The sequence below is a fragment of the Canis lupus genome, chromosome 27, assembly GCF_048164855.1.
Source record: "Canis lupus baileyi chromosome 27, mCanLup2.hap1, whole genome shotgun sequence".
Taxonomy (NCBI): Eukaryota; Metazoa; Chordata; class Mammalia; order Carnivora; family Canidae; genus Canis; species Canis lupus.
Window position 1 is genome coordinate 44,717,444 of NC_132864.1, and position 17,203 is coordinate 44,734,646.

General features: G+C 40.9%; 1 pseudogene; it reads right to left on the reverse strand.

The window, feature by feature from the left end:
• Positions 1–12,816: 12,816 nt before the first annotated feature.
• LOC140619044 (carbonic anhydrase 5B, mitochondrial pseudogene) lies at positions 12,817–14,271 on the reverse strand (annotated as a pseudogene).
• Positions 14,272–17,203: the final 2,932 nt, after the last annotated feature.

Genomic DNA, 17,203 nt, shown 5'->3' on the forward strand with positions numbered 1-17,203 from the left:
GACACTCCCCCGACCCAATGACCCCAACCCAACACGTCCCTAACCACTAACCCTTCTTCTCAAGCAGCTACCACCTGCCTTCTGCAGGCTGCCATGGAAATCAGAGCACCTGAATGCGTTCATGAAGCGTCCTTCTAAGGGTGAAGGCAGGCAAGGCCTGGGTGGAGAGCAGAAAGCTTTGGCTCTGCCTCCCCAACCTGGGCGGTTGCCTGGTAGACCCCGGGGGGCAGAGCCACAGGAGGCCATAGGGATGAGGCATCATCACTTCGTGGAGAGCCAGCCCCAGACTCCAATAGAAATGCCAACGACAGACCCCAACACAGAATCACGAAGAAGAGACAGATCCCCACTACAGGCCCCAACGGGAGAAGCTGGACACTGTGTCTCCTGTAGGAAATCCACTGCTCCTGCAGCTCCAGCAAGGAGACGCCAGCACCTCCGTGAACTTGCTTTTCTCCGATGGGCTTTCATTCAGAACCTCTACTCTCAGTTTTCCTTCTGCTCTGAAAATTATGTTCATTTGTGGGCCTTGCCTATGGTTTTGCCATAGTTTGCAGGTCTCCAATTGCATTTCTCGGCTACTACCAAATAAACTCATTTTTTATTTAAGAAAAAAAAAAAAGATAAGACACTGAGTAGGTGGCTACTTTTACCCATGAAATACACCCACAGCCAATCTCTTTATTGAAGCGTCACAGTTCAAGTCCTCATTCCAATCGTTTCTCTACCTTTATGAGCTTTCTGGGCTACTTCCTTCTACTGGCGCCTGCTTTTTCCATATAGAGACCTATGACCTATCTCTAGTTGGGGTCAACCAGTCATCGGGTTTGGTGTTCCCTCCTATTTCCCTGGCTCAGATGCCTTCTCTGGACAGCAATGCTAGATTCTGGCCCTAGCTGTCCGGCACTCGCTACCACCGACAGACAAACATCCCCCACCTGCAGTTCTAAGCTGCCTTCTCGCTCTCCTACCTCTGCGCCGCCGGCCATACATCCCTCAGGCTCACACCTGCATTACAGAGCTTTTCATCTCCCCCCGCCCCTACTTTGAGGTATAGATGACAAATAGGAACTGCATATATTTACAGTACATAGGCTTGATGTTTCGACCAACGTAGACTTTGTGAAATGATCCCCACGAGCCACCACTTGCGTGTGGTGAGAAGACTTCAGAAGCACCCTCTCAGCAAATTTCAAGTATACAAAGCAGTAAGTCCAACTATTTATCACCCTGGAGTCTAGAGCCCTAGACCTTACTCACCCTGCATGAATGAAGCTCTCTACTCTTCCACACACACCTCCCCATTTCCACCCTGACCCCGGCAGCCACCACCCCACTCTCTGCTTCCTGAGTCGGTTTGAGAGTCCACATGTGAGATCACAGAGTACTTGTTTTTCTTGCGTCTGGCTTTTTTTTCACTAAACACAATGTCTTTTAGCTTCATCCGAGTGGTCATAAATGGCAAGATTTCCTTAAGGTTGAATAATATTCTACGGTAAGTATGGACATACCATATTGCCATACATATGTGCAAACATTTCAGGTATGGACATTTCATCCATTCATCTATTGGCATTTAGATCGTTTCCGTATATTGGCTATTGTGAAAAATGCTGCAAATGTGCAGAGATCTCTGAGATACCAATTTCATTTCCTTTGGATAAATACCCAGAAAGGTGTTGGTAGTGATCTCTCCTTTCTCATTCATGATTTTAGTAATTTGAGTCTCCTCTCTCTTCTTTTTAATAAGGTTGGCTAATGGTTTATCTATCTTATTAATTCTTTCAAAGAACCAACTCCTGGTTCTGTGCAAGATACATCCACGAAGGCAAAAGAAACAAAAGCAAAAATGAACTATTGGGACTTCATCAAGATCAGAAGCTTTTGCACAGCAAAGGATACAGTCAACAAAACTCAAAGACAACCTACAGAATGGGAGAAGATATTTGCAAATGACGTATCAGATAAAGGGCTAGTTTCCAAGATCTATAAAGAACTTATTAAACTCAACACCAAAGAAACAAACAATCCAATCATGAAATGGGCAAAAGACATGAACAGAAATCTCACAGAGGAAGACACAGACATGGCCAACATGCACATGAAGAAATGCTCTGCATCACTTGCCATCAGGGAAATACAAATCAAAACCACAATGAGATACCACCTCACACCAGTGAGAATGGGGAAAATTAACAAGGCAGGAAACCACAAATGTTGGAGAGGATGCGGAGAAAAGGGAACCCTCTTACACTGTTGGTGGGAATGTGAACTGGGGCAGCCACTCTGGAAAACTGTGTGGAGGTTCCTCAAAGAGTTAAAAATAGACCTGCCCTACGACCCAGCAATTGCACTTCTGGGGATTGACCCCAAAGATACAGATGCAGTGAAACGCCAGGACACCTGCACCCCGATGTTTCTAGCAGCAATGTCCACAATAGCCAAACTGTGGAAGGAGCCTTGGTGTCCATCGAAAGATGAATGGATAAAGAAGATGTGGTTTATGTATACAATGGAATATTCCTCAGCCATTAGAAACGACAAATACCTACCATTTGCTTCAACGTGGATGGAACTGGAGGGTATTATGCTGAGTGAAGTAAGTCAATCGGAGAAGGACAAACAGTGTATGTTCTCATTCATTTGGGGAATATAAATAATAGTGAAAGGGAATATAAGGGAAGGGAGAAGAAATGAGTGGGAAATATCAGAAAGGGAGACAGAACATAAAGACTCCTAACTCTGGGAAATGAACTAGGGGTGGTGGAAGGGGAGGAGGGCGGGGGGTGGGGGTGAATGGGTGATGAGCACTGAGGGGGACACTTGATGGGATGAGCACTGGGTGTTATTCTGTATGTTGGTAAATTGAACACCAATAAAAATTATTTTATAAAAAAAAAATACCCAGAAAGGGTATTGCTGGATCACATAGTTCTTCAATTTTCTCATGACCACTTTTTTCCATAATAAGTGGACCCTTTCTTTACATTTTGAAAGAAGACGATTTGTTGGTGGTAGCTCACTGTGCCAACCTCTCTGGGCAGTTTAAGAGTGTCAAACTATGGGTGTCGTACTTTTTACCTTACTCAGAATAGAATCCCATGTATCAGCGGCAGGAAGAAATTAATGTTTTCACTAAGTTGGAAGTATCTTTATTGGATTTGGTTCTTTACTCTGGGTGTATCGCATTCATACAAGACCAGAGAAGAAAATTTCTTTCTCCTTCCACATAATAGTATAAGTGTCTTTTAAATGATGCCATTGACCAGAACATGGAAAGGTAATATGGATATTTACATTTGTGAGAATATGGCTCATTCTATATTCAAAATAACTTATATATTGATAATCTAAAGCTAAGAGGTTCATTTATGTCCATATGAGATATTTTCACGTTATAGCACCTGACAAAAGCAAAACCATAGTGGAAATCGAATTATAATATTCTACATAATTGCCTTTTAAGTGGTCAGTGATATTTACATCTGCTTTAAAAGTTTAGCTTGATAATTATGTATACGTATACCGTAATGGCAAATAAAATATAAATGATGCTGAAAAACTCATTAAATCTGCCAAAGCTTGGCCTTTCTTGAATTGTTGGAATTTATGACACATAGAATCTCTTAATAGGGATTACATATATATACACATACACCTATCCACACGCCACTATTTATTCAGATATATACACCTGCATATACACATAGATAAATACATAAACATATCTACACCATCTCCTATGCTTTGAATAGTGCTTTCAAACAGTACTGACATTTTGCCCTGCATCCTCGATCAGCGCGGAACATTGCAAAGGGTGGTGCCGTCAGCGTACAACTGGTCTTTGAATGAGGAAATCTGAACTGAAATCCAATAGGCCATTCTCTGTGGGTTTAGTAGTGTACCTAGACACAAACTCATTTGCTTTTAAGGACTCATTTGTAAGCAACAAGCCCAACCTACAGGGTTTTGGTGAGACTCAAGCACGATTGTCTTGTGAAGCATGGAGCCAGAGATTGTCAATTATTGATAGTTCACTAACTCATATGTGAAATATCCATGGAAGATAAAACCTTTCTAGTATTTCTTTCTAGTATTCGGACTAGATTTATCCCTAAGCCTATTTCAGGCTTACTGTTCAACGTCTGCTATACCAAGGCAAATTCTAGAATTCAGGTTCTCAATATAATACTCGAAAACGGTGTGAAGTTACGAGATCAACATTTACCATTTACTGAAATCATAGCATAAACATAAAGATCATTATGAGCTGTTACACTTTGAAGAGATCAATAATACATTCTTCCTTGCCACAATCAAAATCAATCAGTACTTTTGCTTACTTTCCATTCAATAGCAACGTAAATATAACACTCATTTAAATTCAAATTCATATAAATTTATGTTTTTTCCAGGGATATTGGCTTATATCAAAAATGTAAGTACTTATTAATGACCTAATTCCAAATTAATCTGTGAATATATTTACAGATAAAGCATTCTGTAAAATTCAGAGTATAAATTATTAACATAAGGCCTTTTTAAAAACCTGGGGGGTGGCATCTGGGTGGCTCATTAGTTGAGCATCTGCCTTCACCTCAGGTGATGATCCTGGGGTCCTGGGATCGAGTCCTGCATCGGGCTCCCAGCAGGGAGCCTGCTTCTCCCTCTGCCTATGTCTCTGCCTCTCTCTCGCCCTCATGAATAAATAAAGTCTTGAAAAAAATAAACATAAATAAAAAACTATGGGGTACCTGTCACATGAGAAAGACAAGATATCAAATTATAGGTATGGTATGATGCTGTCTGTGTAAACAATATCCTGGTGTATGCATGGAAATGTCTATATGTACATTTTATTTTGAAATAAAACAGGAAAATATTCATAGTCATTACCAATGGAGAGAAGTGCTAGAAAGATGAACAGGACTGTCTGCCCATGCAGCTTGAATTCTTTAAACTCCATATTTTCATGGTAAAAATTGATGGACTACATTATGATCATTTATTTCCTAATATCCTATTTCAAAAGTTTTAGAAGTAATGGTTTTAAATTCCAACTCTCCTGTATTTGTGGTAGAAGGGATCCTGAGGAAGCATGAACCCATCAGTGTAACTCAGTGCTTCCATTTACATAGGTTGGAAGAAGGTCATCTTGAATATTTTCCAATCTATAACACCAAGCACACAGTATTTTAAGAACATTTTTTTTCTCAAGTAGGTGGAGCCTGAGCTCAAAACCTGAGATCAAGAGTCAGATGCTTAACGGACTGAGCCCCTCAAGGTGCCCCAGAAGAACACATTTTAGATGAAAACAGATTTGAAATTTTCATTTACCTGAATTAGGAGGTATTGGGAAATTTAGGTATGCCGAGGCAGATCTCAATGTGACAGCTTTGCCAGACTCGCCGAGATTTGCTCTAAACTCATTCTAGGATTTTATAAGAAAAACCGAAACCACCGGCAATAATGCTATTAAATCTGGTTCCATTAACACTTCATTGTGTCAAAGTCCTCAGTAGTAAACTGGTAATTCGTGTATGCAGCTCTCTCGTACTGGTGGAATAAAATGCCAGAAGGAACAGTAATGTTTGAGTGGAATTACAAAACCAGTCATGCTACTGTGCTTACGTGAAATTCTGGAAAAGACCAAAAAAAAAAAAAAAAAAAAAAAAGTGGAGGAATCATTTCTTTTTAAAACACCTTGGAAATCCCAATGCAAAACTACATGACATATAATGTGATAATAAGGACACAAAAAAGGCAAATCTTACGCTGCAATTCAAAGACAGACAGGGAATAGGGTGGGAAAACACACAATGGAGTAGCTGAAGAAAAGCAGACGTCATCCATATAATTAGACTGACTCACCGTAGACAATCCCAGATTTTAAAACTAGAAATCACGATCTCATGCTCGGTGCCAGTCAAAATAAACAACTGAAATTCAGTCGTCTGCCCAAGTGACCTGTGCTCTCTGTATGGATGTGCAAGGACACGTGGTTTGTGTGTGCGCCCAATCAGGCCCTCGTGGCACCTGCACATGGATACAGGAGGGCACAGAGGCAGCACGGCTGCCTAGGACCCCACTATCAGACAAAGGCAGGGAGTCTTCAGAATGAAAGTCTTCTGCTTAGTGCCCCCTGCAGTGTCCTCCAGGTCCCTAAGAAGGGCCAGGCCCTTCTAATGACATAAGGAAAGAGCCAGCCATTAATTTAGCTCATTGGAGCAGACGTCAGAAACACCAGCATGAGTAGGGTGGATGATGGGCACCAGGATACCCTGAGGGGCTGATGATGGTTTGCTTATAAACCCAATGGGTTTCATCATGGCCCTTACAGAAAAAGGTCAGACATTCCCAAGCTACACTGCACATAGTGAGTCAAGCCAGCCATCCTCTCATTCCCATTCTAGAGTATTACTATTCTTGTAAGTCCAACATGACCTTTGTCCCTAAACTCAAACCACTCCACCATAACAATGCCATACCATCTTGTTCATGACACCAGCATGACCCACGTGAGGCAAAAACCTGGGACTTACCAAGGGAATATTTTCATTAAAAATACAATTTCTTGGATTAAGAAGCTTGAAAACATTTTTTTTCCACTCATAGCAACAATTATAATAATACAGGCATTATTCAACGTGTGATTGTGATTCAACAGGGGAGAAAAAAATCAAAGCTCACTTGCCTGAAGTCACAGTGGTTAGTAAGAGGCATAGTCAGAACTCGAACCCAAGGCCTACTGTCCTTAAGGAGTCAGCCTTTCTTGAACCTGGTTGTATATTTTGAAACTCTTGCAGACTCGGGTTAGCGCCTACTTCACGACTAGACTCCGCACTCAAAGACGCACCAGCTATCAGTTAAGAAAGCTGCTTACTCAAACCTACAAGCCTGTTTTTATTGATTTGATCAACAATTCAGTTGTCTAGTTAAGCCACACGAAATCATAATTCAACACAGTCATAAAACCTCAGTATAACAGCATCTTTTTTTCCAGCATGAAACCTGGAACTTTGCCACTCCCAATGGCTAAGGGATGAAAACTGTGTTACTTCCCTGACAGTTCACTCATTTCATTTCTCAGAGTCCTTAGGAGAGCACCCGATATTGAAACAACTTTGGTTCTTATGAAAAATCTTGGTTCATGGAACTTTCCCCGAAACTATTAAAAAGCTCTAAGTGGATTTTATGTGCTCTAAAATTTGAGAATCTCTACTCATCAGTAGAAAGATCTCCTTATGTTAAAATGTGCTTCCATGTGGCATGGTCTCTGGAAAAAAAAATCATATAAAATGTATGAATTTTATATATTCCTTGGGCTAAAACTTCCATTTTTTTCCCAATGGTTTCTATCCCCTAAACACAGTGCCAGAACTATGACCTTTACTGAAAGATGGGGGTGGGGGGGGTGGAGCAGAGATTCTCAAACCTGTGTATGTATCAGAATCACGTGGGGAGGGGAGGTTGTTAACCAACGATGGTAGTCCCCATCCCCATCACTACAGTCTGACTGCTTGGGGTGGATGGAAAGAGGGTGGCATTTCTAGTAATTTCCCAGTGCTACTGAAGCTAAAATGAGGAGAAAACCCAAGAACCACTAGACTGGATAGAAAGAACTCCCAGATACACGGGGACAGGGTCCACATAGAGCTCTATGACCACATAGAGCTGCAAACATCTCCCAGTGTTCACTCATGTGCTGCTTTTAACATACAGGGACTCCAAATCATAAGGACTTAGGATTTTGTGGTTTGTATGATGCTTTTCAGTTGATTTTTTGATTGTTTGATATTTTGACTTCCTGGTATTGTGCTTGTTTTAACTCACATACAGGTTCCTTTCTTCTATTTATTTTTTTTTTTTAAGATTTTCTTTATTTATTCATGACAGAGAGAGAGAGGCAGAGACACAGGCAGAAGGAGAAGCAGGCTCCACGCAGGGAGCCTGATGTGCAACTCGATCCCGGGTCTCCAGGATCACACCCCATGCTGAAGGCAGCACTAAACTGCCGAGCCACCGGGGCTGCCCCTTTCTTTTAAGATTTTATTTATTTATTCATGAGAGAAACAGAGACAGAGAGACAGAGACAGAGACACAGGCAGGGGGAGAAGCAGGCTCCATGCACCAGGAGCCCGATGTGGGACTCAATCCTGAGACTCCAGAATCACGCCCTGGGTCAAAGGCAGGCGCTCAACCGCTGAGACACCCAGGAATCCCCAACTTTCTCTGTTTTATTTCACTTTGCTAGAGTTCACATCAGTTGCTACCTGCCAAGAGAGTTATAGAAACAGATTCCATCACTTAACTTCTTAGCTTCTTAGCTAGACCTCCCAGATTTTTCTCTTCAGAATTCAGTTGTCTTTATTACGTATGCCAAGTTGACAGCTTCATTATAGTTGGGTCTTTGCCAAAGCAGTTTGCCCGTGTTTACCAAATATGTTAACATATTTTTGAGAAACAAACGTTTGAACGGTGTAGATCCACTTGCACACTGATTTCTGATATAGTATAGTTCTATAAATGTGTTATTTTCTCAGATTCTTTTCTCTAGATTATAAAAATATAGCATATACTACACACACCAAATACGTGTTACTGGCCTGTTTATGTCATTAGTAAGGCTTCTGGTCAATCATAGGCTACTACTAGTTTTCAGGGGAGTCAAAGTTACATGTAGATTTTCAACCACGCAGGTGGCTGGTGCTCCTAATCTGCATGTTGTTCAAGGCCAACTGGACTTGTTAATGTAGTGAGAAAAAACTTGGTGTGGTTTGTCGTTCCCAGCCCAAAATGGAATCTAGTCACACATGTGTAAGATTAAGAATTAAGTCCAATAATTGCAAAAACACAGCCATGACAATATATGGGGAACTGACTCACACGGAACTAACGCCTGTTCCTTTTGAATTAACCTCAGTTTTCCAGTTTCAGTGATGGTGCATAATTTTAAGATATCCATCCTGGCTCCCTTACACTCTTAACACTTTTAAAGTCTTCCAGGGTCAAATGTCTGAACCAAGTGTTATGGTCTTTATCTAATTTATTTGCCCTGTGTTACCTAGCTAGTGTTTCAGTAAATCTGGGTTATAACCTTGACTCTTTGAATGTTCGATAATTTATAGGCAAATAGGTGGCCAATAAGTTGTCCCGTGAAGTCAAATATTTTCAAGAGAGTGGGGGCGGGGCAGAAGCAAAATTCTTGATTTAGCTTGTGATTAGATTCTGCATTCAATTAATGTAAGCTGGCTTGAGTTGGAGCCACTGAAATCTCTCGCTAGATGCTCAAATGAAGGGAAAACTGAAAGTTGCAAAATAGAAAAACCAACAGGTCTAACAATTGGTACCAGATTGGGATTGAATTTTACTGCGTTTAACAGAAATCCAATGACAGTCTTAACCAAATATTTATTTATTCACTCAACAGAGTTAGAAATAAACAGTATAGCTATAGTGGCTCAATGTCTCAAACACCCTGTCTCCACCGAGGGCTCTTCCAATCTCACAGCTGTCTCATGGTAAGAAAACATCTGACCACCCACTGTCTTCTACTGCTAAGCAGGAACAAATGACAGGAGTCCCTTTTCTATCTTGACTTGCCAGGATCCACAGAAAACTTACTTGGGTTTTTGGGACAAGCTTCTGTTAGATGTCTAGGGTAGATTTAAGGAGATGCATTGCATCCCCAGATAAAATCCATGTTCTGTCATTAAGAGTAGAGGAAGAGATATCATGTGGCTAAAGAGCCAGGTTTGCCACACAATTCATGTGGCAATCAGGGATAAACTCAGGTTTGGAGAGTCTGAACTCTCAATTTGGAGGGATCCTCTTTAAATAAAGGACAATAAAGTCATGAAAAGAAATTCGGACATGAAAGTATGTGAGAAAAAAACAGTAAAATCAGTTAAAAATAAATACAAATAATGTGGTCATGTGAGACATCTCAGGACTTGGATCTACAGAGGCATCAAACTTTATAGTTCCTAAATAAATACAACTGCATTCACACTTTTGTTTGCCAGCATATATATATATATATATACATATATATAAAAATATATATACATATATATATATTTTTTTAAGATTTGAGAAGGAAATGGAGAAAGAGTGCATGCAACCATGGCGGGAGGGATAGAGGGAGAGGGAGCATCGTGAAGCTGACTCCCCACTAAGCAGGAAGCCCAGCACCGGGTTTGATCTCATGACTCTGATCAAGACTCAGCCACTTAACCAAGAGCCACCCAGGCACCCCACTGGCTGCATTTATTAAGACCATGTAGGTCACGGACATTCAGTTGTAAAAAAGATCAAAAAGAAACAAAACAACTTTCAAGTGCTCAGTAGTCCTAGTTATTAGGCTGCCACACAAATGGCCTTTGTGATATGCTTTTTACTGTTATTTTGATATAAAGATTATTTCTATACTTTAAAGAATATCAACTATTAGAGCTAACCTATTAGTCATTCAAGTTAAGTATATTTCCTACAAATAATCATCAAAGAAAAAGTTGCATTTGGAGTCTATGCATGTGCTGAATGTCACTCTCTGTGTCACGATGTCGACAAATTGCCTAAAGAACTACTTTCTTAGATTAGTAGGTAGGAAGCAGAAATCTTTTCTGGGCTTCTTAGATACCAATAAATAAATAAATAAATAAATAAATAAACAAACAAATAAATAAATAAAATAAAGCACAGATTTACTAGATTACTAGTGATTTAACAACTGAGACAAGGAATCTTTGATACACATTATCTAGCAAGTCTAAAGTTGTATTGGGTTAAATCTAAATCATATTGGGGGTTTTCTTTTTGTTTTTTGTTTTTATTTGCTATTTCATTAAAAAATGGACTTTCCATCATTTTCCAAAATTAGCTTGCTTTAAAGAAATCATGTTGAAGGTAAATTTTTACTTGGTTTTGTCACAAATCCTAGAGTATATTAACATCGTTAATTTCTGAATATCTTCTCTTTCAAATATAGCATAACTAAGCTCCATAAAGCTTTATAGAATCTACACTCATAACTCATGAGGAATAGAATACAAGAGCATAGAATATATAGTGATAGGATTTATCTAGGTTTCTACTGTAAATGAGCCATTTGATTCTGAACAAAAATCTTTCCCTATCTTTAAAATATTTATAAAATGTTTTCTTATCTATAAAAGGTCTTAAAAGTAGTCTTATGCCCCATTCAATATAATCGGTGTCTTTTGAGGGCAGATAATTCAGAAATCATAGTGTCCACAACATCTCAGGGTTCAAATTCCAAACTATAAACATGGCATTTAAGGGAGAACATGGCAAGAGTAAGATTCCCAGGAAGTAAACTCATTAAGTCACAAATCAAAAGTAACCAGGAATGTACTACACTTCAAGGAAGTCAGAGGACAAATACCACATGATTTTACTTACACGTGGAACCTAAAACCAAAGAAGAGTAAACACAAAGTAGAAACAGACCAATAGACACAGAGAACACAAGGGTGGTTGTCAAGGGGGCAGGGGGTGAAGGGGAGTGGGAGATACAGGCTTCCAGCTACGGAATGAAGTCATGGGGATGAAAGACACAGCATAGGGACTACAGTCAAGGGTACTGTTTTAGCATTACATGGTGGCAGATGGTAGCTACACCTGCAGTGAGCCTAGCAGAACATGGGAAGATGTGGAGTCACCATGTTGTACACCGGAATAGAACACTCTCAACTCTACTAAGAAAAAAAGAAAAGGAAAAAAGGAAGATAATGAACATGAACAGAAAGAAAAAGTCATTTATACAGATAACCTCCATCTTTCAAATAATAGATGTGAATTGCTAAGTCAGACTATAAAGAGCAGAGTCAAAGACTAAAAGACTAAAGTGATCCTATGTAAGATACCCACCCACCTTCGAAAGTTTGTAATGAAGAGCATACCCAACAGGCCCGCGGGCTACGTGGATGGAACTCTGAATGCAGAGAGGTGTTTGGAGAACAGTTGTTCTGAGGCTCTGCTCTCTTGCACAAGAATGCAGAACCACTGGTGCTGAGTTTGGCTCAAGAATCAGATGACTGGAAGTACAGAGCCTAGGATTTTTAAGTTCTTAGGAAATGAAACAGCCTAACTACAATGGACCAGCGCTGAGGCAGGAGCTGGTTCCCATTCTGAGTTCCAGGGAACCCACATGACTAGAGGGCAGCTGAGCACCTGGTCACAAGCTGGAGGCAAGGAAAGAACCCTGCAAACCCTCCCCATGCATGACCCAACCTATGGAGCTATTGCACTTCTGTACAGCTCTTAGACCTCAGCTAAGGCAGCCAGGAAAGCTTTCCTCCTGCTTCTCTGGAATGCATCTGCAACACAGGTGTGATGGTAGAGGCGAGGCTACAAAGTTAAACAGAAACCAGTAATTATCAGCCTTTTAGATCTGCATGTAGTTTGGATTTTATCTGGAGGAAGAAGAGGAATATTTGAATAATTTTAACCAGCAAAGTGTCCTCTCCTCTGTGGTTGGTGAGAGCAAGGTTGAAGCGAGACCCGATGTGGAGTGATTAGAGATGGGAGCTAGGAGTCTCCCAGCTGGTGTGATAGGTACAGGGCTGGAGAAGGTGACGAGCTGGAGAGATTGGGCTGCTTGACTAGACTCCAGCTTATTGGCTAAAGAGGACAATATGGAAAGTTCAATGTAAACTGAAGGTTGACACTGGGGAGTTTGAGATCTGAAAGGTGCAGTGGGCATGTCCACGGTGATGCACTCATGTGCTCTAAGCATTTTTTTTTAAAAAGCTATTATTTATTAAAGCAAAGTACTGCCCATATATGAGCATCTCAGGGGGTCACTTGGCTAGTTGAAGACTGGGGTTTCGCTTGTATTATTCAGTACATAATCATGACGGAAGGAAGAGCGGACAGTGCGATTCATCAGGGGCTGGAGGGGGTGGAAATTGTCCACCATTCTTTTCTCCTTCTCCCCCTCTGATGTGAAAAGCAGAGTCCGAAACTGCTCAAGCTGATCATGATCAACCTCTATGGGCTGCTTCTTAATGATCCAGGTGACAGACTCAGAGAGTGGAGGGGTAGTCAGGGACCCCGAGTAGGTCCAGTAATCTGGGCAGGCAGGCATCAGGCAGGAAGGATCGAATGACCCAAATGCCACAAGGGTGTCCTTATGCTTGACTGATGGCAAGGTATCCACCGATTTCTGTAGTTCTTGGTGATGTTTGCCTAACTTTAAAAATACTATTACAGCCAAACCATGTTCTTCTAGTGCTGCATCCTCAAAGTTTTCAAATTTGACTGCATTCCAATGCACCAAGTGCAGCTCTGCCGGGTAACATTTGCTGTCCACAGTATGCTCAGAGCCCCAAGCATCGATGAGTGTGTACAAGTGAACACCGGACGCTGAAGAGCAAAGACACTGGGGAGAAGGTTCAGGGAGCAGAGACCCATGGCTGGTACTCGCAAGAGTGAAAATAGATGAAGTAACCCAGACAGATCAGGGTCATGAGAAGAGCCGGAAGGCCAGAACAGAATCCTGCAAGGCAGCAGCAACTGTGGAAATAGGAGTTAACACTACAGAGGGGAGAATAAAAGATCAGGAGAATGGGGTCATTTGTAGAGGAGAGATGGTTTCTCAAAAAATAGCTTTCAAATGCTCTAGAAAAAGTGACTTGTAGTGATGAATAAGAAAGGTCTGGGGAACATCTGGAAGAAGGTGTAGTGCAGGGTAAGAACTAGATCACAGAAGAGTTCTGGAAGGGGATGCCAACCATGGCGGAGCTTCACCCTGGATACGTCATGTTGAGAGGTCTTCAATGCATTACTTTTTTTTTTTTTTAAGATTTTATTTATTTATTTATTCATGAGAGATACAGAGAGAGAAGCAGAGACACAGGCAGGGGGAGAGGCAGGCTCCATGCAGGGAGCCCCACGTGGGACTCGATCCCAGGTCTCCAGGATGACGCCCTGGGCTGAAGGCAAGCGCTAAACCACTGAGCCACCCAAGGATCCCCGCATTAGTCTTCTTTGGTTAATTTAAATCTGCTAATAATACCAGTCGATCTTCACCTGATACAGTTTTCATATTCAGAAATTCAATTTTTAACACACACGATGGTTATCATAGATGCTTTAATAGGTTTATTTATTTGCTACGAGTAACATCTGAATCAGCCCTGGGCTGGTTCCCATCGTGCGACTTATCATCTCATCATGGGTCACGTTCTCCTGCGGCTTGGCCTGCCTTACCGGAGAGCGAATGCCAGGCCCTGCGTACTTTACCATGTTGGGCGCTCTCCACGTACATATTCTGATAATTCTGAGCTCTGTTCGGGAGTCCTGTTACTTGCGAGCATTTTGATACTTTCTAGGGCTTCAGTTTGGCAGGTAGGACGCATATAGTGCTCATCTAGGCTCAATTATTTCTCCTTGTTGAGGCCAGAGCCTTCTGTAAGGTTGGCGGCGGGGTTGTTATAGGGACAGTCCCCGTGCTAGCAGCTCTAATCATCTGGGCTTGTTCTCAGCTTCCCATGGTTTCCCCAGATACACACACAGCTCAGGGGTTCCCTCTGTGCAGCCCTCCATTCTTCAGGGACCTGATGGCCTCTGTGAGGCCTACCTGTCTTGATCTGCTCAGACTCTCGATTTGTTTCTCACCTTGGAGAGGCAGCGGGGAGCACGGTCTGCTCTCGCTCAGGGCAGCCACCTGCTTCAGGAGCTTCAGATTTAGTCCTTAGTACTGCTTTAGCCCAGACCTTCATAGCAAGAGGTCTTAAAATATTGCTGTATCCCTTATAATCCTTTAAATTATGCTGAGATCTAGGGACTTTCACTCTTCTGGATTTTTTTTTATAGGTTTTTATGGTATGTTTTCCAATATTCTTTAGGAGGCACATAATGTTGCCTTCATTCTTAATTCCAGGGTTCATTTTAAAGTTATATAATTAAAAAAAAAATGAAGTCCCATATGATGAACATTCACACAGAAGTAGTGGACAAAACCCCTAAAGTTTTCAGTTGCCTGTTCCTAGGACACCACCAAGGGAATAAGGACCAAGGCTTTCAAATTTTTCATATGACAACACCTACATACTTATTCTGATTCCTAGGACCTATTTCTTGGTATATTTTAATTCTCACTTAGACATAACAAAAATATTAGTCCTTGCCAACATAATCAAATTTACGAGAGTGTCTCAGGTGAAATTTCTGTTTTTTAAATGAAGTTCTCTTACCATCGAAAAATCACTATGCCATTGCCAACCTTAGAAAATATAGGTCATCCCAACTAATAGCCAATACTACCATCTTTAGGTCTGAAGAGACGGTCTTTTACTGAATCTATGCGAAAAGGAAAAATACATATCGACGTACATAAATATACTACCACACATAGGAACCACTCTGCTAATTCAAGACTTGCTGAATATAAGGCATTCTTACGGGCAGAAAGTATAAGCTGTATCACATAGCTTTATATTCTTCCAAATGCAACTGTTGTAATAATTTGTGACCTGCCTTCCTATCCTTAGGATATGCTCACGTATATGTCCGTACTAGGACTGTAACCCACACTCTGCTCTTATTTCAAAGAGGTGGATAATCAATAAACCACAAATCCTTCGGTATTTTTCCTAGGATGCATCACAACATACAACAGGCAAATAAGACAAAAATTTCATTCTAGAAAATAACAAAAAGATAACTAGAGAATAAGAATTTTTCTAAAAACTTTACTGGCCAGGAATTCTTAGAAATTCTTCCAAATATGGCAAAATTGATCAATATTTCCTTTGTTGCTTTAAGGCATTCATAATTGATCTCAATTAGTAATACTGTCCTCTCAGGATGTTAACCAGTAGGAAAATATACATGACACCATGAGGTTAGAAGTACTTGTGACCGTCCTGCTGCTAAACGCATGGCACCTGCTCCACCTTGACCCCCCAGCGCTACTTTCTGTCATTAGGCTGGGCTGGATTACACCTGTAACTTTCTGTGATCAACATAAAAAAAAATCTGTGCAAATCGTGTGCAAAATCGCCTTTGACTAACACATTTGTTATTTTCCTTAGGCTTCGACAAATGTGATAAACCTTGAAGTTTGCCAGGTTTGCCAACTCCAGCAAATGTGAAGAATATAGATATACTAAATCTACAAGAGTTGTAAGGTCACAAGTTTATTATTTTTCCTTAATGAGCTTGTTTTCAATAAAGAGAAATCTGTAGAGGACTTTTTTTTTTTTTTTTTACCCCCGTAACTGCACATGGATGTCTTATGTAGTAAGTGTTGATTGAGGCAAACTCCTGACTGCACATTGACCGCCTTCATCTCCCTCCATGAAAACAGAACGTAGGAAGGGTCAGCACCCGATAGCAAAAAACAAACAAACAAACAAAAACAACAACAACTACAACAACACCACAAAGCCGAAAAATCAGCAATGACCTGAAGTACAATCCAGTAATTTTAGACTGGTATCAGCCCAATTTTCCAGAACAAATGTAAACAAAGCAAGCTACTCAGACTTTAAATTTCATACACTAGGCTGAGCCGGTTTACGTGGATAGGAAACCCACCTGTTTATCATCCTGTCAATATTGATCACAGGATAATACGTATTCCGGTCCATGAGGTTGGGGGGAGAAGACTGGGGTGTAAATAGACTTGCTCTCCAGGGGGCTGGATTCATCAGTGTTGCATGGTTCAAGGGCTGCATGCTAATCACTAAAGGCATGAAGGGAATTACACTTTTTTCCCCCCATGTATTTCTTCTGGGGAGTTTCACGTAAGAGCCATGGCTTGTGTGGGTGTAGAAATAGGTTTTCAGCTCATTCAAAAGTCCACAGAACACAAGAACATAAACATTGTGCTTCTCAGAACACCTCTTACTATATCAATTCATGGTTAGTGGAGAAAGCATTTTGAAGTTTTTTTGTTGTTGTTGTTTTTTTTTTTTTTTTTTTTTTTTTAGAAAGGAGCAAGGAATGAGCCTGCCATCTGTTGCTTCAACCTAGAGATGGGCTTCATAGCTCCATCATTACAAAGCAACTGCACATTTATGAGCGCGCACCCAAACACGGATGCCAAGAAACCGCAGGAGGATGAATACACCGCACGATGCCGTTAGGATTAAGCACTTTTTCCTCTCTAAGGGGCTGTTTGGGTTTTTATTGTTCTTTGGCAGTTTAATAAAACTTAAAATGTCGTCTGGAT